General features: G+C 46.1%; 1 long non-coding RNA gene across 12 annotated transcripts in view; it reads left to right on the forward strand.

Annotated features, from left to right (window-relative positions):
* The window catches only part of LOC147363447 (uncharacterized), a 53680-nt gene that overhangs the window by 17772 nt on the left and 13583 nt on the right, over positions 1-22325 (forward strand). For 7 of the 12 annotated variants that reach the window (XR_015137107.1, XR_015137100.1, XR_015137108.1 and 4 more), the window contains exons 3-4: positions 393-497; positions 755-999. The exons of 2 other annotated variants lie outside the window; for them this stretch is intronic. This is a non-coding gene — a long non-coding RNA (uncharacterized LOC147363447). Of the gene's footprint in view, positions 1-389; positions 498-754; positions 1000-22325 lie in introns of those variants that run through there. 3 more of the 12 variants (XR_015137102.1, XR_015137101.1, XR_015137110.1) reach the window with 1 other exon arrangement.

The raw sequence follows: 22325 nt of genomic DNA on the forward strand, positions 1-22325 counted from the left end.
TTGCACCTGCAAGCTGCAGGAAATCAGCAGAGAAGAAACAGCTGGATTCTTTTCATCATCTTATCCTGCATATTATCTTGAGATAATATGTACTACACTACACTTTGAGAGAGTGTAGAAACCTGGGAAGTGTATATTAGAGGGAGCAGGAACACTGGGGTTTTAGACTGCCTCTGATCAGTTCTGGACCTCTCGGATCGCCACCGGGGCTCTCTGCATCTCTGTAGTTTTCTCCTCTGTTGGTGGCGGCAGGGAGAGTTGGTGGACAGGGATTAGGTGGTCTCCAGTCTCTGACCCACTGGCCCCAGCGTGACCACGTCTCTCACACACAGCCAGAGATGCTGACTGCTCTCAGCAGAGCTGCGCTCTCCCCTGCTCTGCCTCCCCAGCAGGTTATCACGCTGACTCTGCGAACACAACCCCCATCTGGATGCGGTCCAAACACCAGATGTGCCCTCGATTAGTGTCGGTCTGGGGAATGTTTCCATGACTGAAAGGTCAGTGTCGGCTGGAAGTGCCCAGAGTGGGTGTCTGCCCCTCACCCATGTCAGCTGCAAGGGCTGAGCCTTACATTATCTCACTGGCCCCGGGAACTTAGCTGGGGCGGCGTGGGGGTGGGGGGCTGGCCAAGTTCAGAAGGGCCTTGTTTTACTTGCCTTCCTTCTCTGATTTTTCCACTTGGAAGAGACTCCAGGGGTGTGCAAAGAGGGAAGTCCTGCTGGTGTGTAACTGAAAACACTTTGTTCTCCTTTAGATCTGCAACGGGCCCCTGTCTCTTCTGATTTTCTTGTGGCGCCCGTCACCTCCACTATGGAAAGAAAAACGAACCATGATGGTGTGATGGGCCAGGCTGCCATGTTTTACCCTATTTACAGGTCACGTTAAGTATTGCTTCTACACTTCAGATGGCCTTTCATGTTTAATTTCATTCTAGTAGGGCTGTGCGAGGCTTTCCTCTAGGTAGCAATGAAAATTAAACACAATTGAGTTTGATGTGTACCTTATTGATTCCAGACCCATTTCAGTAGACTGGGACACTTCAGCGACCTGCAAATTCTACACATTAGAGTTCAGAATTTACACAAACATCATGCACTCAAGACATGGACTTAAATGTTTCTCCCAGCAGCACCCAACTCCCAACCAAAGACACAGGCTCTGTCAGAAAATGGAAGTTGCTAATGAAAATGCATTCCAGATGATATTGTTGGTCATCCCCTAGGGGAAAAAATGATTCATGAATAATTTCATGTAGAAAAGGGAGTCATCATTTCCTCAGTTCTATGTTGTCTTATTTTGGTTCTCTGTAGTCCACTTCTTATCCCACAGGTCCCCACAACTTCATTTCAAAAAGATGAGGGAAGAGAGGGGAGAGGTTGTGTGTTAAGCTGGCTTGGGAACTACCAAGTAATGAAAACTGCTCAGCACCTTGGATTGATTGCATCCTGTTACAGCACTGTTTCTCCTCTTTGGGTGTGATGGTGAGGGTGCAGCACACTCGAGAGGCATCCTTAGAGAAGGCCACTTGAGCAAAAGGAGCAATCGGTAACAGAGCAAGGCTGGGTGAGCGGGTTCCCACCAGTCATTGGTTTCAGGGCATCGTGTCAGTCATTTCTCTTTTGCAACTGAGCTGGGAATTAGAGGCTTTGTTCAGTCCGAAGTGGGAGAAAGGGAATTTTAACAAGAGAGCATGGCCTTCGGAGGCAAGAGAAAAAACTGTCTTCCCTGGGGCAGGGACCAGAGGTGAGTCAGAAATGACTGGGGGAGAGTGGTGTTCCCCGCTGGGGTCACAGGGCCACTTGTAAAATGATGCCTAGATTCTGGTCTCCAGCCAAAGTTCTCAACCTTGGCTGCACATGGAATCACCTGGGAGGCTTTTACAACCTGGATGGCCAAGCCCTGCTGTAGACCCATTAGATCAGAATCTCTGGGGTGGGATCCGGGCTGGGAGAAGTTGTCAAAGGTCCAAGGTGATTACAATATGCCTCTAGGCTCGAGGCCCACTAGTCTAGGACCTGGCTAATCCAAGAGTGGCCTAAGGACCAGCAGCCTTGGTATCACCTGAGACTTGTAAGACTTGCAGCTTCCCAGGCTCCATCCCAGACTTACTGAGTCAGCATCTGCATTTTAGTGAGGTCCATGGAAGAGCTGAAGTCTATTAAAGCACGAGGAACTGTGGTTCTCCAGCTTGGCTACACGTTAAAATCTCCCAGGGAGTGTTTAAAAATCCCAGTGCTCAGGCTGCACCTCGTGCCAATTAAATCAGAATTTTTGAGGGTGGGATGCAAACATCAGTAGCTTTTTATGGGTTTTCAGGTGACTCCGATGTATATGAGTTAGCAACCCTGGCTACATATCAGAATTGTCTGGGGAGCTTTTACATCTCCAGATACTTGAGTCCTACTCAGAAATTCTGATTTAATTGGTCTAGAATGGGCTACAAAAAGCTTCCTAGGTGATTTTAATATATAGCCAGTGAGAGCCTCTGTTCTAGAATGTTGGTTCAGCTTCAGTGAGTAGACAACCTTGCTACAAGTCAATTAATCCAAGAACCACTGATGGAAAAGAATGATAAGACCATGTCTGGCACCCCACTCCAGTACTCTTGCCTGGAAAATCCCATGGACGGAGGAGCCTGTTAGGCTGTAATCCATGGGGTTGCTAAGAGTCGGACACGACTGAGCGACTTCACTTTCACTTTTCACTTTCATGCATTGGAGAAGGAAATGGCAACCCACTCCAGTGTTCTTGCCTGGAGAATCCCAGGGACGGGGGAGCCTGGTGGGCTGCTGTCTATGGGGTTGCACAGAGTCGGACACGACTGAAGTGACTTAGCATATAGGCTTAGCTAGCCTCAGGACTGCTTTTTATATTGGATCTTCTTGCATATGACAACTATTATACTTTTTAAAATGAATTCAAATATTTCTATAAAGTTCCTTTTGAAAAAATTGACCTCAGTTCAGCTGAATTAAGGGACCAAAACACTGGTGTACACCTGGGCCTCAGGATCTGGGAACAGTTGAAGGATCAGGTGAGAGGGAGGCCAGAGAGGTCAAGGTGAGAACTAGGGTGAGCAGGGTGGAGATGAGGGATGAAGAAGAGCCTGGAGGATGACAAAGAAGTGAGTGGATCGGGGTTTCTTGTCCCTTTTATCAAATTGTACTCTCACCATTTTCAACACGGCGGTGGGGTCAGGTAGTTCTATAGTAGGATTGCTGAATTGAGCGAATGAACGCACAGGCACCCAGTTAAATTTGAATTTCAGATACACAGTGAATTATTTTTTAATATGTCTCATGTAATATTTTGACTGTGTGGATCACAATAAACTGTGGAAAATTCTGAAAGAGATGGGAATACCAGACCACCTGACCTGCCTCTTGAGAAACCTGTATGCAGGTCAGGAAGCATCAGTTAGAACTGGACATGGAACAACAGACTGGTTCCAAATAGGAAAAGGAGTACGTCAAGGCTGCATATTGTCACCCTGCTTATTTAACTTCTATGCAGAGTACATCATGCGAAATGCTGGGCTGGAAGAAGCACAAGCTGGAATCAAGACTGCCGGGAGAAATATCAATAACCTCAGATATGCAGGTGACACCACCCTTATGGCAGAAAGTGAAGAGGAACTAAAAAGCCTCTTGATGAAAGTGAAAGTGGAGAGTGAAAAAGTTGGCTTAAAGCTCAACATTCAGAAAACGAAGATCATGGCATCCGGTCCCACCACTTCATGGCAAATAGATGGGGAAACAGTGGAAACAGTGTCAGACTTTATTTTTTTGGGCTCCAAAATCACTGCAGTTGGTGATTGCAGCCATGAAATTAAAAGACGCTTACTCTTTGGAAGGAAAGTTATGCCCAACCTAGATAGCATATTAAAAAGCAGAGACATTACTTTGTCAACAAAGGTCCGTCTAGTCAAGGCTATGGTTTTTCCAGTGGTCATGTATGGATGTGAGAGTTGGATTGTGAAGAAAGCTGAGCGCAGAAGAATTGATGCTTTTGAACTGTGGTGTTGGAGAAGATGCTTGAGAGTCCCTTGGACTGCAAGGAGATCCAATCAGTCCATCCTAAAGGAGATCAGTCCTGGGTGTTCATTGGAAGGACTGATATTGAAGCTGAAACTCCAATACTTTGGCCACCTCATGCGAAGAGTTGACTCATTGGAAAAGACCCTAATGCTGGGAGGGATTGGGGGCAGGAGGAGAAGGGGACGACAGAGGATAAGATGGCTGGATGGCATCACTGACTCCTTGGACATGAGTTTAGGTGAACTCAGGGAGTTGGTGATGGACAGGGAGGCCTGGCATGCTGTGATTCATGGGGTCACAAAGAGTTGGACACAACTGAGTGACTGAACTGAACTGAACTGAAATTAGAAAAGGCAGAGGAACCAGAGATCAAATTGCCAACATCCGTTGGTCATCGGAAAAGGTAGGGAGTTCCAGAAAAACAGAGGATCATGACAAACTGTAGAAAATTCTGAAAGAGATGGGAATACCAGACCACCTGACCTGCCTCCTGAGAAATCTGTATGCAGGTAAGAAGCAACAGTTAGAACTGGACATGGAACAACAGACTGGTTCCAAATAGGAAAAGGAGTACGTCAAGGCTGCATATTGTCACCCTGCTTATTTAACTTATATGCAGAGTACATCATGAGAAATGCTGGACTGGATGAAGCACAAGCTGGAATCAAGATTGCTGGGAGAAATATCAATAACCTCAGATACACAGACGATACCACCCTTATGGCAGAAAGCGAAGAAGAACTACAGAGCCTCTTGATGAAAGTGAAAGAGGAGAGTGAAAAAGTTGGCTTTAAGCTCAACATTCAGAAAGATCATGGCATCTGGTCCCATCACTTCATGGAAAATAGGTGGGGATACAGTGGAAACAGTGACAGACTTTATTTTGGGGGGCTCTAAAATCACTGCAGTTGGTGACTGCAACCATGAAATTAAAAGACGCTTACTCCTTGGAAGAAAAATTATGACCAACCTAGACAGTATATTAAAAAGCAGAGACATTATTTTACCAACAAAGGTCCGTCTACTGAAAGCTATGTTTTTTCCAGTAGTCATGTATGGATGTGAGAGTTGGACTAGAAAGAAAGCTGAGTGCTGAAGAATTGATGCTTTTAAACTGTGGTGTTGGAGAATCTTAAAAGTCCCTTGAACAGCAAGAAGATCCAACCTGTCAATCCTAAAGGAAATTAGTCCTGAATATTCATTGGAAGGACTGATGCTGAAGCTGAACCTCCAATATGTTGGCCACCTGATGTGAAGAACTGACTCGTTTGAAAAGAGTCAATGCTGGGAAAGATTGAAGGCGGGAGGAGAAGGGGATGACAGAGGATGAGATGGTTGGATGGCATCACTGACTCAGTGGACATGAGTTTGAGTAAGCTCCAGGAGTTGGTGATGGAATGGGAAGCCTGGCGTGCTGCAGTGCATGGGGTCGCAAAGAGACAGACATGGCTGAGCAACTGAACTGAACTGAAATTAGAAAATTATTTGTTTATCCAAAATTCAGTTTTAACCATGTATCTGGTATTTTACCTGACAACCCTACTCTGCAGACAACCTTAAATTCTCAGTGTTGGAAAACCTGTGCTGTGAGTAAGGCTTTCTCTAGGCCTCGAGTGGGCTCTTGCCATCTGAGGTGAGGTCCGTGTGTACCTGTGTTGTTTGAACTCTGTCCTAGGAAGTCCACCATCCTGTGTTCTTTAGGGCTTGCTCAATGCTCCCAGACCAGCCTGGGGGGGGGGATGTGGGAGATGTGGCTGTTCCTATGGACACTATCCTTCAACTTCACTTCTCTGGTCTTATCTACAGTCTTTCATATTGAGGTGGTTCCTGGGAGTTCCTCCAAGGTATCCTCTTCCCCGTTCCCCCTCTTGTCACCTGCCCAATTTAGGCTGCATATGCTCAAGAGAAAGGGACCTGAAAGGCCTTGCTGGGCTGGAAGTGACAGTGTTGAGTGGATGGTGACTCAGACACATGTAGGAAATAATGTGGTTCACAGTCACAGCCAGAGTGTGTCCCTGAAGCTGCTGTTCGATGTCTGAGCCCAGCGAGTCTGGCTTTCAGCAGAGTCTGTTCTACTGCGACATGTTCAGAGTCAAAAGTGCTGTTTCCTGTTCCAGTCAGCTCTGAACAGCTCATCCCCTGCTGGCTACAGAGTATGTGGGGGCTTGAGAGAGTGGAGAGGGGGCAGAGAGTGGGACAGAGCCAGCTGCCAGGAAGAGACACACACACAATTTGTGCAGGATGAGTGATGGGTGGAGGATGGGAAGAGGAAAAGAAAGAGAGTAGATGGAGGTGGGAGGGAGAGAGGGATGGAGGGAGAGAGCTGGTTAGTTAGCCAGGGATGTTCAGCAAGATGCAGGATCATCAGGATGTAACCTTGGTTCATCCCTCCAGCCTGTCCCATTAAAGACCTAAGATGGTGCTGGTCTCCCCTCTGAGGCAGAGTCTCTCAACTGACCTTGAGAAAAGCCCGCAAGGGCTTGTGCAGGCTGGAAAACCGGCTGAGCCCAGTTCTGTGGCCATGACTCATTTTCCCTGCTGCTCCAAGGTGGGCACCTCAACTGTAAGGCTCAGGGTCTGGTCCGACCCCGCAGGCATGACTGAGGCTGGAGCACTGGCATGCGCCCTAGGAGGAACGCTCGCTTACGGTGTCTGCTGTTGGAAGGTCTCCCCATCTCCCTCCTGATACCACTGTCTTCTCAGAATAACAGATCATTACAGTTTATCATCACCTTCCTATAAACTGTGTTTTGTGTTTCTGCTGGGAGGATCAGGAGATCCAGGCTCTTCTCAGTGTTTCCTTCTCTGTTTCCTGTTCTCTCTTGCTTCCTTGCCTGCAGCATGGAGAGCTGGGGTTTCCAGCACATCTGTTTCCACAGACACCTAGGACATGGTATGGGGAAGACTCTCCAGAGAAAGCTCAGTAGCTGGTGGCAAATTAAAATGATAAATGGGCTTTTGGCCTCGCTGACCCATTAGTTGAGGTCAGGAACAGCCAGAGGCTCTGTGGAAGATTGGGAGAGCAGCCAGGGGTGGGAGGGAGTTGCTTCAGAACGGGACCGGCCCCCTCAGCTCACACTTGTGGGGACCCTACTCAGAGTTGTCCTAGTTCAGTTGTGGAGGGCCAGGCAGCTGAGTGACAGGTGGGTTTCCAGGTGAACTGTGCTGACTGGTAGATGGAGCCGAGCCTCCGCCTTGCTGGCTATTTAGAGTTTGGTTTATCGAATCTTGGTTGGTGGCTACTGGCTCCAAGCCTGTTCTCTAGGACTAGAGTGTACTTTTCTTGGAGATTAAGAAGCTTTGGCCACTGGGGGAAGAACTGGCCTGCTCCTATGGAGCAGCAGCTCATTCTGGAATCTAATTCAGTAACACAGCCCGTTGGTGACGTCATGCGTGTCATGGATGGTGGGACAGCGTGTCAGGTCCTGGAGCCGTGGAAGATGGGCTTGGATGACCTCAGGGCTCAGGCTCACACTCTTACCCCAGCTCTAGAAAAGAACAGCTTGCCTGCACGGAATTCCTCCAGGGCTGACACACATACCCCATTCAAAGGATGGGCTGGGGCGGGCCTGGCTGGCCAGATCCTGGCTGGCTCTCATTTTTCTGCCTTTGACCAGACCCAGGCTTGGCTTGCGGGTCCTGAGTCTCTGCCTGGTAGAGACATCAGTAAGGAAAGAGCCAGGGCCCTGGAGAGACTGGTGGGTGAATCTGTATGGGATTGTGAGCTGGGGGGTCTGAACACCTGGTCTGTGTGTGTTTTGAGGGTCAAGGTGGGGGGAGCTCAGAGGAGGGGAGGTGGCTGATTAAGAGGAGAAAGAGCCCAGTCCTCAGTCAGTCCCTGCTCTTCATCCTCTCCTGGCCCCTCTCCTCCGCCCCTGGCATTTCTCATGTTCTGGGATAAGGTCTAAATTGAGACATTCCAGGAGCTGCCAACCTCCCGGGCCCAGGGTGGTCACAGGACTCGCTGGCTCCACGTCTTCTCTGCGTTTGGCCCTCGCCCTAATCCCTGCCGGTGCCTGTTGCCAACGTCTCACTGCCTGCTGAGGTCCTCTTTTCTTGTGCCCATTCCAGGCACTGTTTGGAGCTGCCGAGGTGGGTCTGCGTGTGTGTGCCTGTGTGTGAGTGTGTCTACACGTCCTCCTCGGACATTTGACTAATCATTTATTGGCCCTGAGTGAGGCACAGATTCCACAATCCTTTCCAATCCTGGACTTAGTGGTTGGAGAAAGTGCCCGAGTACAACTTATTAAACACGTATGATTCTCTCCACCCTTCAGGGCCCAGCCCACGCTACCAGTCCTTTAGAATGTTGTCTCCTCTCAGGACCCCTTCCCTGTGTGTTCCCTTCCTGGGCTCCTAGGGTCTAGACAATGTGCCTGGCACAACCCAGCCAGTGTGGTCTGAACCAGTTTTGAACAGTTAGTCTGTTGCTTCCCAGAGCCCCCGCTTTGGAATCAATCAGACTCAGGTGAAAATTCTGATTTTCTTGCTGATGAGCTGATCACCTTGAGCTAGTTAGTTTTATTGAGACTTGGTTTCCTCATCTGAAAAGAGGAATAATAATACCCTCCTCTCTGGATTGTCATGAGGATTCGTGGGCTCCCACGATGAAGCCCTTGGCATAGGTCTGAATTCCTGTTTTCTGTTCTTCTGGCCTCACGGTGTTTGGAATGGAGCTGGGCCTATGGTCAGCACCCAGAAAAGTAGTAGTGACTGATTAATGATTATGGAGCCTGCAATTATTGGGATGAAGTTCCTAAACAGAGGAACAGCTCTAAGCAAACCCATTAATTAGGGGCCTGTTTGCAGTTCTTTTGTGCCGGCTTGTCATGTGTTAGCTCAAGGAGGGCTTGGTACTCCCCACCCCCAGAGGTCATTCTGGGAAAATAATGACCAAGGGGAGGCTCTGGCCTGAGGTGTGCAATTCCCACCTACTTGTAACCTTCACGCCCATCCTCCCCTTCCCACCCCAGAGCTGGGGCAATAAACAAGTTACCAGGTGACAAACACAACCCTAATAAAGAGGGCCACAGGCTTTAAGACGGCATTAAGCCTAAGCTAATGGACTTTGCAGGGAGCAAGGACTCCCTGGGGCACAGGAGGACTTCTGACCTGAAGTGACCTTTCAGGTCAGGGAAGGCCCAGGCTAGCAGCTACTTTTTTTCTTTCAAAGTTGCATGTATTTTTAAAAAATTAAAAGAAATCAAAGGTCACAATTAAATACTGATTTTTTTTTCCCCTCAAAGCATGCAAAAGTTGGCAATCTTTTTTAAAAAATTTTTATTGGAGCATAGTTGATTTGGAATGTTGTGTTAGTTTCAGGTATACAGCAAAGAAAATCAGTTATATATGTATACATATACGAAAAAAATGTGAGTGTTAGTCACTCGGTTGTGTCTAACTCTTTGTGACCCCATAGACTATAGTTCACCAGGCTCCTCTGTCCTTGGGATTTTCCAGGCAAGAATATTGGAGGGGGTAGCTATTCCCTTCTCCATGGGATCTTCCTGACCCAGGGATCGAATCCAGGTCTCCTACATTGCAGACAGATTTTTTTATATAATACACACACATGTATATCTCCACTCTTTCAGATTCTTTTCCCATATAGTTCAGTTCAGTTCAGTCCAGTCGCTCAGTCATGTCCAACTCTTTGTGAGCCCATGAACCACAACACGCCAGGCCTCCCTGTCCATAACCAACTCCCAGAGTCCACCCAAACCCATGTCCATCGAGTCAGTGATGCCATCCAACTATCTCATCCTGGTCCGCTTCTCCTCCTGCCCTCAATCTTTCCCAGCATCACGGTCTTTTCACATGAGTCAGTTCTTCACATCAGATGGCCAAAATATTGGAGTTTCAGCTTCAACAGCAGTCCTTCCAATGAACACCCAGGACTGATCTCCTTTAGGATGGACTGGTTGGATTTCCTTGCAGTCCAAGGGACTCTCAAGAGTCTTCAACACCACAGTTCAAAAGCATCAATTCTCCAGCGCTCAGCTTTCTTCACAGTCCAACTCTCACATCCATACATGACCACTGGAAAAACCATAGCCTTGACTAGACGGACCTTTGTTGGTAAAGTAATGTCTCTGCTTTATAATATGCTGTCTAGGCTGGTCATAACTTTCCTTCCAAGGAGTAAGTGTCTTTTTGATTTCATGGCTGCAGTCACCATCTGCAGCAATCTTGGAGCCCAGAAAAATAAAGTCAGCCACTGTTTCCACTGTTTCCCCATCTATTTCCCATGAAGCGATGGGACCGGATGCCATGATCTTAGTTTTCTGAATGTTGAGCTTTAAGCCAACTTTTTCACTCTCCTCTTTCACTTTCATCAAGAGGCTCTTTAGTTCTTCACTTTCTGCCGTAAGGGTGGTGTCATCTGCATATCTGAGGTTATTGATATTTCTCCCAGCAGTCTTGATTCCAGCTTGTGCTTCATCCAGCCCAGCATTTCGCATGATGTACTCTGCATAGAAGTTAAATAAGCAGGGTGACAATATACAGCCTTGACGAACTCCTTTTCCTATTTGGAACCAGTCTGATGTTCCATGTCCAGTTCTAACTGTTGCTTCCTGACCTGCATACAGGTTTCTCAAGAGGCAAGTCAGGTGGTCTGGTATTCCCATTTCCTTCAGAATTTTCCACAGTTTATTGTGATCCACACAGTCAAAGGCTTTGGTATAGTCAATAAAGCAGAAATAGATGTTTTTCTGGAACTCTCTTGCTTTTTTGATGATCCAGCAGATGTTGACAGTTTGATCTCTGGTTTCTAAAACCAGCTTGAATAGCTGGAAGTTCACGGTTCATGTATTGCTGAAGCCAGGCTTGGAGAATTTTGAGCATTACTTTACTAGCGTGTGAGATGAGTGCAATTGTGCGGTAGTTTGAGAATTCTTTGGCATTGCCTTTCTTTGGGATTGGAATGAAAACTGACCTTTTCCAGTCCTGTGGCCACTGCTGAGTTTTCCAAATTTGCTGGCATATTGAGTGCAGCACTTTCACAGTGTCATCTTTCAGGATTTGGGCCATTATACAATATTGCATAGAGTTCCCTGTGCTGTACAGTAGGTCCTTATAAGTTATCTATTTTACATATAGTAGTGTATATATGTCAATCTCAGTCTTTCAATTTATTCTCCCCCACCCAGCAGTTACTGTGGATCACAATAAACTGTGGACAATTCTGAAAGAGATGGGAATACCAGACCACCTGATCTGCCTCTTGAGAAATTTGTATGCAGGTCAGGAAGCAACAGTTAGAACTGGACATGGAATAACAGACTGGTTCCAAATAGGAAAAGGAGTTCATCAAGGCTGTATATCGTCACCCTGCTTATTTAACTTATATGCAGAGTACATCATGAGAAACGCTGGGCTGGAAGAAACACAAACTGGAATCAAGATTGCCGGGAGAAATATCAATAACCTCAGATATGCAGATGACACCACCCTTATGGCAGAAAGTGAAGAGGAACTAAAAAGCCTCTTGATGAAAGTGAAAGTGGAGAGTGAAAAAGTTGGCTTAAAGCTCAACATTCAGAAAACGAAGATCATGGCATCCGGTCCCACCACTTCATGGGAAATAGATGGGGAAACAGTGTCAGACTTTATTTTTCTGGGCTCCAAAATCACTACAGATGGTGACTGCAGCCATGAAATTAAAAGACGCATACTCCTTGGAAGGAAAGTTATGACCAACCTAGATAGCATGTTCAAAAGCAGAGACATTACTTTGCCAACAAAGGTTCGTCTAGTCAAGGCTATGGTTTTTCTTGTGGTCATGTATGGCTGTGAGAGTTGGACTGTGAAGAAAGCTGAGTGCTGAAGAATCGATGCTTTTGAACTGTGGTGTTGGAGAAGACTCTTGTGAGTCCCTTGGACTGCAAGGAGATCCAACCAGTCCATTCTGAAGGAGATCAGCCCTGGGATTTCTTTGGAAGGAATGATGCTAAAGCTGAAACTCCAGTACTTTGGCCACCTCATGTGAAGAGTTGACTCATTGGAAAAGACTCTGATGCTGGGAGGAATTGGGGGCAGGAGGAGAAGGGGACAACAGAGGATGAGATGGCTGGATGGCATCACTGACTCGATGGACATGAGTCTGAGTGAACTCCGGGAGTTGGTGATGGACAGGGAGGCCTGGCGTGCTGCGATTCATGGGGTTGCAAAGAGTCGGACATGACTGAGCGACTGATCTGATCTGAAGTTTCAAAATAGAGTATTATGAAAGTCATGTTATAACTTACATGTTTATGTTTATCCAAGATAACTATTTTACAGTAATTTCAGGACTAAGAGCAGTATTAATTGTTGCATGTGGCAAACAAGCAGGTGGTAATAAGCTAATGGGACAGAGGTTGAAGTAGCATGATGGACATCTATCTGTCCTGGGTCAGTCCCCACCCCATTTCATGGGGACAGTCATATTGGGGCAGTTTGAAGCCTAAGGCCCTGGCCTCTGCTGGACCCTGTTCCTTTCAGAGGTGGATGGGGCCTCGGTGACAGACTCAAAGATGACTTCATTTCACTGGGAAACTAAAGCCCATTCACAAGCCGCAGACCCTTAAACAAGAGGTGGCACTGACTTCCTTTAAATGCTGTGCTGCATGTGGCTGGTTTGCATCTCTGCCGTTCTGGTACCAGCATCCTGCACGTGGTGGGGACCGAGTACTCTGGAATCACCTGCTGCAGGCTCAGCCAACGTGCTTTCATTCAGTTCTGGGATGACTGCTGCTTCCCCTAATTGTGGGAAATACCACGGGGACAGGAAGTACATCTGACTTTTTCCTTACCTGCATCCTCAGCATGTGTAGGTGCTCCATAGATTAATACTGAAATAAATGTTAGTCACTGGTCGTGTCTGACTCTTTGCAATCCCATGGGCTGTAGCTCACCAGGCTTCTCTGTCCATGGAATTCTCCAGGCAAGAATACTGGAGTGGGGTAGCCATTCCCTTCTCCAAGGGATCTTCCTACCCCAGGGAACAAACCTGGGTCTCCTGCATTGCACGCAGATTCTTTGCCGTCTGAGCCACCAGGAAAGCCCAATGTTGAAATACATTGACTCAAATCTTCTCTGAGAAGCACTCTGATTCCCACATGGACTGAGTCAGACCTTTGTTCCTGGACTGCTTTCCTCCATTTTTAGAAGAGTAACATATCATATTATTGTTTGTTTCCTTGCTTTTGTCTTGCTCAGGCTATGAGCTTTTGCTTGGTATCCTGAGTACCCAGCATAGTGGAGTGAGCAAAATTCGGTGGCAGAACTGAAGAAAGAGTTGTGTGAGATGAGTTTGCAGGGCAGGCAGAACGAGACAACCTCCCCTGCCCCGACCCCTGGCCCAGCATGCTTGGAAGCTTGGAAATTTCCTGATGAGTGTTTTCCTGTTTTACAAAAATCCTTGTCTGTCTCTGGAAGCCCATGTTCTCCTCTGCCGGTATCAGGGCACATCTGGTTGTTGGTACATATTGCTTGTTAGAAACTCTTAAAACAGCATGAAATTGTTAGCACGTTGCTCCTGCCTGCCAAGCTGTTCTTGAGACTCAAGCTTTGGTGGGTTTGGTTTTCTGTTTGTTTTCTGTTTTCATGCAGTTTAGAAAATTGGTCTGTGACAACCTTGGGGGAAATAAGCCTGCCTTGAGCTCTGCCAAGGAGAGGGCAAGCCTGAGGTGAGGGCTGGGGGAGGTGGGGGATGGAATCAGCCTGGAGAGGCTGTCGGAGTCCTCACTTGGGTTTTGTCTCCTTGCGTTTTGGGTTGGATGTTCAGGCTAATTTGATGTGCTGGGAGAAGGATGCCCGAAGGAGGTGGGGGTGGGACCAGGGAGAGCCTTGTCTCTGGATGGGTCCTCACGGGTAGATCAGCGCTGACCAGTCCAGAGGCTTTGGGTTCTGGATAATACAGATACGCTCTCTCTGAATAAATGCCTGGAGGTTGGGGTTGTGAAGGAAGGGTGCCCCTTCCTCCTGCATCTGATTTCTCTGCTCTCTTGGTGTGTGGGCAATGCTAGAAACCAACTTTTCCCACATGGCCCCAATATGCTGTTTCTCCCTCCTCACTCTTGGTAACTCTTGTCTCTTGGCAGATTTCTTTTCTGAAAATAATCTCATCTGGGGAAAAGTCTGGGCTGGTCTATTTCACCTTGGGTGGTAGTTGTTAATCTTGTTGGAGATGGAGACTTGGCCAAGCCTACTCCTGGATGGTCAGATGGGGCATGGGAAAGGCAGGTGGGAAGGGTCTTCAGCACCCCAAGGCAGTACTCAGTTGGATTCCTGGCAGCGGAGAGGGGACTCATCAACTGTTCTGGTCAAAATGCCAATAGCAACATCACTCCTTTCTCTCCCAAGCACTATGCCTTGTCTTTGGTGTTCTCTGCTCCATCCTTTTACTGTTATTTAAAAATATTTTTATCTTTTTCCACAACAGTGTGGCCTCCATTTCAGCCTCTACTCTCTCCTCAGGGAATGGTTCTGGGCTGTGCTGCTGGGTTCTGGGTCTTTGTGAACAAGATTTCTAGTCAGGCCCTGGCATCCTGAATGAATCTCAGAGCACATTCCCCAGGATCCCAGGGATGGGCATTCTGTCTCCTTATTGCTCTGGGACTCTGAGGGCTTTTTACCATGATATACACCAAATATTTTTCCCCCCACCTCTCAAATGTGTATATTGAGACCTAACCCCCAGTGTGATGGTATTAGGAGGTGGGGCTTTAGGGGATAATTAGGTCATGGGTTGGAGTCCTAATAAATGAGATTAGTGCCCCAGAGAGCCTCCTCCCCTTCTACCATGTGAGGACAGAGCAAGAAGATGGCCATCTATGCACCAGGAAGTGGACTCTCACCAGATACCAAATCTGCCAGAGCCTTGATTTTGCAATTCTGGCCTTCAGAATGGTGAGAAATAAATATTTCCAAGCCATGTAGTCTGTAGTATTTTCTTTTTATGGCAAGACGTGCAAGAATATTGGAGTGGGTTGCCATTTCCTTTTCCGGAAGATCTTTCCAACCCAGGGATCAAACCTGTGTCTCCTACATCTCCTGCATTGGCAGGCAGATTCTTTACCATTGAGCTACATGGGAAGCCCCATATTATTGAGCAGAGTAAGCCACACCCCTAAAAGCCAGTTCTCTCAGGCAAACTTTCTATCCTGCTATCTACAATGTGCCAGACACTGAACATGTGGCTTAAATATAAAGACTTGCCTGAGCCATACAGGAGGTAAGTGACATTGTGAAAAAGTGACATGTAAATGTGTATCTGTCTGATGTCAAAGTGTTTTCTCATTCTCTACACCAGGGGTTCATGTATTCAGGAAGAGCAGGGATTAGAGGGGCTTGCTTCTGAGTATTTGTTGCCCTGCCCCCAGCCCAATACTACTGGCCTAGCTTTCTTAGTCCTATACTCCCCAGCTCTAAGCCTGCAGGAATGCCCTTGCTGCAATCCAGATCTAAATCAAGACAAAATCCTCCGTTACCACCCCTGAGCTTTAGTTAGTATATTAAAACAGTCTTTAATTTAAAAAGGTGGGGGAAGGGAGAGAAGTTCAGAAAGTAACCATTGGAAGAGTTGCTAAGTTTTGAATTCTGAATGGTAAGGCTTGTAGGCACCTGGTGCCATATTTCAACCCAGCCACTTGGGGATCCCCCAGTGCGGCTCCCTATCAGGCAGTAGGAAATTGTCCCTCCCTGCCCCCCACCCTCCATCTTACCTGGACGGGGTTTGAGGCAAATGTCCCTGCCATGCCTGTAACCTAGATTGGGGTTCCTAAACTGAAATTCATGGTTAAGCTTCTGGAGCCTGAGAATTGCCAGAAATTGAATGAAAAATATGATTGCATGGGTGAATATGCTTTTTTTTTTCCCCCCTGGGAAGTGTGTTCATGGATGCAATCAGATTCACAGAGAAGTCAGTTGCTTTGAATGGTCTAAGAAGCCCTGGAGGTGAGCATGCGGTGTCCATGTGAGGAATTAAGTACTAGGACAAGTTTTGCTTCCTCTGGAGGAACTGGTGGTATGTTTTCTCCTCTTGTAATTGATTTTCTGTGCATGACATCATTAAAGCATTTCTAATTTATTTCATCTTAATTTTTACTGATATTATTTCTACCTGGATCATTTAATTTTGTGTAAATATTACAGGAAGAGCTGGTTCATTAATCAGTTTCTTTTTCTTCTTGTTCTTTTTCTTTTTCTTCTGTGCCACTAAACCTTATGGGCCCTGTTTGTTTATTTGAATAACTACTGGAGGACAGTGTTGGTTAAAAAAAAAAAAGAAGGGGGGTTGTGGTACGTTGCAAACAAAATGGGATTTCGAGTTGGTAAACCCTCGCTTGAATCCAAAAGTCAACGAACTTTTGCCAAAAATCACATTTAAACACTATTCTTCCTCACCCTTTCCCCAAGGGCAGGACACAACTGAGAATGTTTACTGGACCCCTAAGACAGGGGCATTTCCTCTCACTTTTTCCTGTGTAGCAGCTGTGGCAAGATAGGCCTTGTGGAAAGGGCCGTAAGGAGGCCTCTGGCCTGTTATGTTCTAATCTAGGCATTAAGTCTGCCTGCACCGGACTCATTCTTTGTCCAGCCTAGCTCACCAAGGTTAGTGCTGGGCCTTTGGCCCAGAATAAAGTTTTCATTCACCAGTGGACCACATTGTGTCAGACTTCTCCACCATGACCCGCCTGTCTTGGGTGGCCCCACATGGCATGGCTTAGTTTCATTGAGTTAGACAAGGCTGTGGTCCATGTGATCAGATTGACTAGTTTTCTGTGATTATGGTTTCAGTGTGTCTGCCCTCTGATGCCCTCTCGCAACACCTACAGTCTTACTTGGGTTTCTCTTACCTTGGACGTGGGGTATCCTTGGACGTGGTCATGGTGGAGAGATCTGACAGAATGTGGTCCACTGGAGAAGGGAATGGCAAACCACCTCATTATTCTTGCCTTGAGAACCCCATGAGCAGTATGAAAAGGCAAAATGATAGGATACTGAAAGAGGAACTCCCCAGGTCGTAGGTGCCCAATATGCTACTGGAGATCAGTGGAGAAATAACTCCAGGAAGAATGAAGGGATAGAGCAAAAGCAATACCCAGTTGTGGATGTGACTGGTGATAGAAGCAAGGTCTGAAGCTGTAAAGAGCAATATTACATAGGAACCTGGAATGTCAGGTCCATGAATCAAGGCAAATTGGACATGGTCAAACAGGAGATGGCAAGAGTGAACATTGACATTCTAGGAATCAGCGAACTAAAATGGACTGGAATGGGTGAATTTAACTCAGATGACTATTATATCTATACTGTGGGCGGGAATCCCTTAGAAGAAATGGAGTAGCCATCATGGTCAACAAGAGTCTGAAATGCAGTACTTGGATGCAATCTCAAAAACGACAGAATGATCTCTGTTCATTTCCAAGGCAAACCATTCAATATCACAGTAATCCAAGTCTATGCCCCAACCAGTAACGCTGAAGAAGCTGAAGTTGAATGGTTCTACGAAGATCTACAAGACCTTTTAGAACTAACACCCAAAAAGATGTTCTTTTCATTACAGGGAACTGGAATGCAAAAGTAGGAAGTCAAGAAACACCTGGGGTAACAGGCAGATTTGGCCTTGGAATACATAATGAAGCAGGGCAAAGGCTAATAGGGTTTTGCCAAGAGAATGCATTGGTCATAGCAAACACCCTCTTCCAACAACACAAGAGAAGACTCTACACATGGACATCACCAGATGGTCAACACTGAAATCAGATTGATTATATTCTTTGCAGCCAAAGATGGAGAAGCTCTATACAGTCAGCAAAAACAAGACCAGGAGCTGACTGTGGCTCAGATCATGAACTCTTTATTGCCAAATTCAGACTGAAATTGAAGAAAGTAGGGAAAACCACTAGACCACTCAGGTATGACCTAAATCAAATCCCTTATGATTATACAGTGGAAGTAAGAATTAGATTTAAGGGACCAGATCTGATAGATACAGTGCCTGATGAACTATGGATGGAGGTTCGTGACATTGTATAGGAGACAGGGATCAAGACCATCCCCATGGGAAAAAAATGCAAAAAAGCAAAATGGCTGTCTGGGGAGGCCTTACAAATAGCTGTGAAAAGAAGAGAAGCAAAAAGCAAAGGAGAAAAGGAAAGATATAAGCATCTGAATTCAGAGTTCCAAAGAATAGCAAGGAGAGATAAGAAAGCCTTCCTCAGTGATCAATGCAAAGAAATAGAGGAAAACAACAGAATGGGAAAGACTAGAGATCTCTTCAAGAAACTTAGAGATACCAGGGAACATTTCATGCAAAGATGGGCTCAATAAAGGACAGAAATGGTATGGACCTAACAGAAGCAGAAGATATTAAGAAGAGGCGGCAAGAATACACAGAAGAACTGTACAAAAAAGATCTTTACGACCAAGATAATCACAAACCTAGGTGTGATCATTCACCTACAGCCAGACATCCTGGAATGTGAAGTCAAGGGGGCCTTAGAAAGCATCAATATGAACAAAGCTAGTGGAGGTGATGGAATTCCAGTTGAGCTATTTCAAATCCTGAAAGATGATGCTGTGAAAGTGCTGCACTCAATATGCCAGCAAATTTGGAAAACTCAGCAGTGGCCACAGGACTGGAAAAGATCAGTTTTCATTCCAATCCCAAAGAAAGGCAATGCCAAAGAATGCTCAAACTACCACACAATTGCACTCATCTCACATGCTAGTAAAGTAATGCTCAAAATTCTACAAGCCAGGCTTCAGCAATATGTGAACCGTGAACTTCCTGATGTTCAAGCTGGTTTTAGAAAAGGCAGAGGAACCAGAGATCAAATTGCCAACATCTGCTGGATCATGGAAAAAGCAAGAGAGTTCCAGAAAAACATGTATTTCTGCTTTATTGACTATGCCAAAGCCTTTGACTGTGTGGATCACAATAAACTGTGGAAAATCCTGAAAGAGATGGGAATACCAGACCACCTGACCTGCCTCTTGAGAAACCTATATGCAGGTCAGGAAGCAACAGTTAGAACTGGACATGGAACAACAGACTGGTTCCAAATAGGAAAAGGAGTATGTCAAGGTTGTATATTGTCACCCTGCTTATTTAACTTCTATGCAGAGTACATCATGAGAAATGCTGTGCTGGAAGAAACACAAGCTGGAATCAAGATTGCCAGGAGAAATATCAATAACCTCAGATATGCAGGTGACACCACCCTTATGGCAGAAAGGAACTAAAAAGCCTCTTGATGAAAGTGAAAGAGGAGAGTGAAAAAGTTGGCTGAAAGCTCAACATTCAGAAAACTAAGATCATGGCATCTGGTCCCATCACATCATGGGAAATAGATGGGGAAACAGTGGAAACAGTGTCAGACTTTATTTTTTTGGGCTCTAAAATCATTGCAGATGGTGATTACAGCCATGAAATTAAAAGACGCTTACTCCTTGGAAGAAAAGTTATGACCAACCTAGATAGCATATTCAAAAGCAGAGACATTACTTTGTCAACAAAGGTCCATCTAGTCAAGGCTATGGTTTTTCCAGTGGTCATGTATGGATGTGAGAGTTGGACTGTGAAGAAAGCTGAGCACTAAAGAACTGATGCTTTTGAACTGTGGTGCTGGAGAAGACTCTTGAGAGTCCATTGGACTGCCAGGGGATCCAACCAGTCTATTCTAAAGGAGATCAGTCCTGGGTGTTCTTTGGAAGGACTGATGCTAAAGGTGAAACTCCAATACTTTGGCCACCTCATGCGAAGAGTTGACTCATTGGAAAAGTCTGATGCTGGGAGGAATTGGGGGCAGGAGGAGAAGGGGACAACAGAGGATGAGATGGCTGGATGGCATCACCAACTCGATGGACCTGAGTTTGAGTGAACTCTGGGAGTTGGTGATGGACAGAGAGGCCTGGCGTGCTGCGATTCATGGGGTTGCAAAGAGTCGGACACGACTGAGCGACTGAACTGAACTCAACTGAACTGAAAGTTTTCCTATGCTTAGCATGGTTGGTTTTTAGGAAACATCCTTAAAAGACGGGTCATATTTGATATGTGCTACTAATGCAGATGTGATGGCTGGAACTCTAGCAGCCACTTTAGAACATGAGAATGTGGGATGTACCATAGCATGGCAGAGTGATAAATTGGATCCATAGGATTGAGGAAATGCCAAATAGTCTTGCATTGTCAGCTTCTAGCATTCTTTTAATTCAGAAAGAAATAAGTTATCTTGTTTAGGTCACTGTTATATTGGACTTGTCTGTCACATAGCACCTAACCATGACTAATCCAGTGGTCGCATTTGGTTTCCTGAGTCAGATTACCCAGGTTGAAATCCTACCTCCATTATCTTATAGACGTCAATGTGGGAAATCGCATAACCTTTATAATCCTTCAGTTTTTGGGGGTTTTTTTGACTGTGAAATGAGGCTCATTAATTACTTTGCCAACTAAGGTCCGTCTAGTCAAGGCTATGGTTTTTCCTGTGGTCATGTATGGATGTGAGAGTTGGACTGTGAAGAAGGCTGAGCACCGAAGAATTGATGCTTTTAACTGTGGTGTTGGAGAAGACTCTTGAGAGTCCCTTGGACTGCAAGAAGATCCAACCAGTCCATTCTGAAGGAAATCAGCCCTGGGATTTCTTTGGAAGGAATGATGCTAAAGCTGAAACTCCAGTACTTTAGCTACCTCATGCGAAGAGTTGACTCATTGGAAAAGACTCTGATGCTGGGAGGAATTGAGGCCAGGAGGAGAAGGGGACAACAGAGGACGAGATGGCTGGATGGCATCACTGACTCGATGGACGTGAGTTTGAGTGAACCCTGGGAGTTGGTGATGGACAGGGAGGCCTGGTGTGCTGCAATTCATTGGGTAGCAAAGAGTCAGACATGACTGAGCGACTGAACTGAACTGAACTGAATGTATGATTCTCTTAGAGTTATTATACATGTTAGTATTATATAATGTATATAAAGTGCCTCGTATGTCGTCAATAAATGTTTCTATTACATTGTTCTTATTTCTATCATCATCATCATTCTGGGAAATCTATAATCCTTGGAGAACTTCCTGGGGGTGGCTATAGGAGGCTGAGTCATGGGTTCAGGATCCTGAAGTCTGTATCTCTTGATCTCTTTCCATAAGAGAAAGGACTTGTAAATTCAGGAAAGTTACTTATACCCTATGAGCTTCTCCTTCCACATCTAAAGCAGGGTTAATAGTAATTTGTAGGCTTGTTGGGAAGCTTAATGAGAAAATACGTGTAAAACAGTCAGTGCAATGCACAGAGCAGGCATGTCACAACTGTTAGTTCCCATCTCTTTGTCCTCTTGATACTTGCTTTTACATTGTAAACAGGGCCCCTCCCCTCTCCTGTACTATTCCTAGCCTGAGTACAGTGTAAATTGGCACTGGCTGCTCAGCAGCTGTACGTGAATCCAGCTGGTGAAGGGCCAGTGGCCCAGCCAGGATAGAGTTATGCAACCCCAGTGTGAAGACTTAAGCTGGCAAGCCGGATGGGTGTGGATGGCAGGAAGTCTCTTGGGGTCAAGGGTAGAGGACTGGAGGATTCGGGGGACAGAGGGAAGATGGGCAAGGTTTAACAGCAGTGTTTGGGGCCTTAGTGAGAAAAGGTGGGAGAGGGAGGTCTCTTCTCTTCCCTCTTTAAGACATACTGCTTTTAATTTTTCAGATCCAACTCCACAATTTTCAGGGTGAGAGGCAACAGACAGAATAGTAATCTTTACAAAAACAATAATGCTCATCTTAAAGAGGCTCTGACTAAATGAAATAATTTATATAAAGGTGCGTGTGGCACATAACGTGGGCCGCTTGCTCTGACCCCATCTTCCATTCACACCAACATATTCTTGCCTCTTATTGCGTTTGTTACACCTGAAGGTGCCCCTGGGGTTCCTGAGTAGCATCTCCTTGCGACTGAGATAAGGCTCTGGGGCTGGACGGCTTCATGTGGGGTGAGCACAAGTTGTGAAAAGTTGGGTAGAGAAGCAGGGCCTGGGAGTCCTACAGCAGCAGCCCTGCCCTGCAAGCCCCCACCCCCTGACTCCATGCAGCATCTGCATGCTTCCCACTGGGCACTGTCCTTCCAGTCCAGCATGGGCAATGCAACAGACCCCTGCTTGCCATTTCCTTTTCTCCACGCCCTCTTCAGCATTCGTTGTTTATAAACTTTTTGAAGATGGCCATTTTGACCATTGTGAAGTGATACCTCATTGTAGTTTTGATTTGCATTTTTCTAATAATTAGCTATCTTAAGCATCTTTTCATGTGCTTTT

The sequence above is a fragment of the Bos grunniens genome, chromosome 11 (assembly GCF_055505025.1).
Source record: "Bos grunniens cultivar Pamir isolate PY7600 chromosome 11, Bosgru_T2T1.0, whole genome shotgun sequence".
In the NCBI taxonomy this organism is placed as follows: domain Eukaryota; kingdom Metazoa; phylum Chordata; class Mammalia; order Artiodactyla; family Bovidae; genus Bos; species Bos grunniens.